A 1091-nucleotide genomic window follows, 5' to 3' on the forward strand; every position below is an offset into this window, starting at 1 on the left:
ATAAAACAGTTTTTTTTTTAAGCACAGTGGCTCATGCCTATAATCCCAGCACTTTGGGAGGCCAAGGTAGGCAAATCATAAGGTCAGGAGTTCAAGACCAGTCTGACCAACTTAGTGAAACCCTGTCTCTACTAAAAACACGAAAAATTAGTTGGGTGTGGTGGCATGCACCTATAATCCTGGCTGCTCCGGAGGCTGAGGCAGGAGAATCATGTGAACCTGCGAGGCAGAGGTTGCAGTGAGCTGAGATTGCACCATTGCGCTACAGCCCGGGTAACAGTGCGAGACTCCGTCTCAAAGAGAAAAAAAAAAGAGACAGTGTACTGCTCTTTCACCCAGGCTGGAGTGCAGTGGCACAGTCATAGCTTACTCTAACTTCAAACTCCTGGGCTCAAGCATTCTTCCCACCTCAGCCTCCCAAGTAGCTAGGACCATGAGCACATACCACCACACTCAGCTAATTTTTTTAATTTTTAAAATTTTTTGTAGCGATGGGGGCCTTACTATGTTGCCCAGGCTGGTCTTGAACTCCTGAGCTCAAGTGATCCTCTCACCTCAGCCTTCCAAAGCACTGGAGTCACCGTGCCTGGCTCATATGTCTTTATAAGGACACTAATCCCATTCATGAGAGCACTGCCCTAATGACCTAGTCATTTCCTGGAGGCCCCATCTCCTAATACCATCACCTTGGCAGTTAGAATTTCAGCATATTGGCCGGGTGCGGTGTCTCACACCTGTAATCCCAGCACTTTGGGAGGCCAAGGCGGGCAGATCACGAGGTCAGGAGATCGAGACCATCCTGGCTAACATGGTGAAACCCTGTCTCTACTAAAAATACAAAAAAATTAGCTGGGCGTGGTGGTGGGTGCCTGCAGTCCCAGCTACTCAGGAGGCTGAGGCAGGAGAATCACTTGAACCCAGGAGGCAGAGGTTGCAGTGAGCCAAGATCGCGCCATTGCACTCCAGCCTGGGTGACAAGAGTAAAATTCCATCTCAAAAAAAAAAAAAAAAGCCATCTTAAGTGGTGTGAGGTGATATTCCATCATAGTTTTGATTTGTATTTTTCTGATAATCAGTGCTGTTGAGCACTT

General features: G+C 47.8%; 1 protein-coding gene across 1 annotated transcript in view; it reads left to right on the forward strand.

Annotated features, from left to right (window-relative positions):
* The window catches only part of KIAA1211 (KIAA1211 ortholog), a 166796-nt gene that overhangs the window by 43090 nt on the left and 122615 nt on the right, over positions 1-1091 (forward strand). The window lies entirely within an intron of this gene.

Source organism: Mandrillus leucophaeus, unplaced genomic scaffold (genome assembly GCF_000951045.1).
Source record: "Mandrillus leucophaeus isolate KB7577 unplaced genomic scaffold, Mleu.le_1.0 Scaffold570, whole genome shotgun sequence".
Taxonomy (NCBI): Eukaryota; Metazoa; Chordata; class Mammalia; order Primates; family Cercopithecidae; genus Mandrillus; species Mandrillus leucophaeus.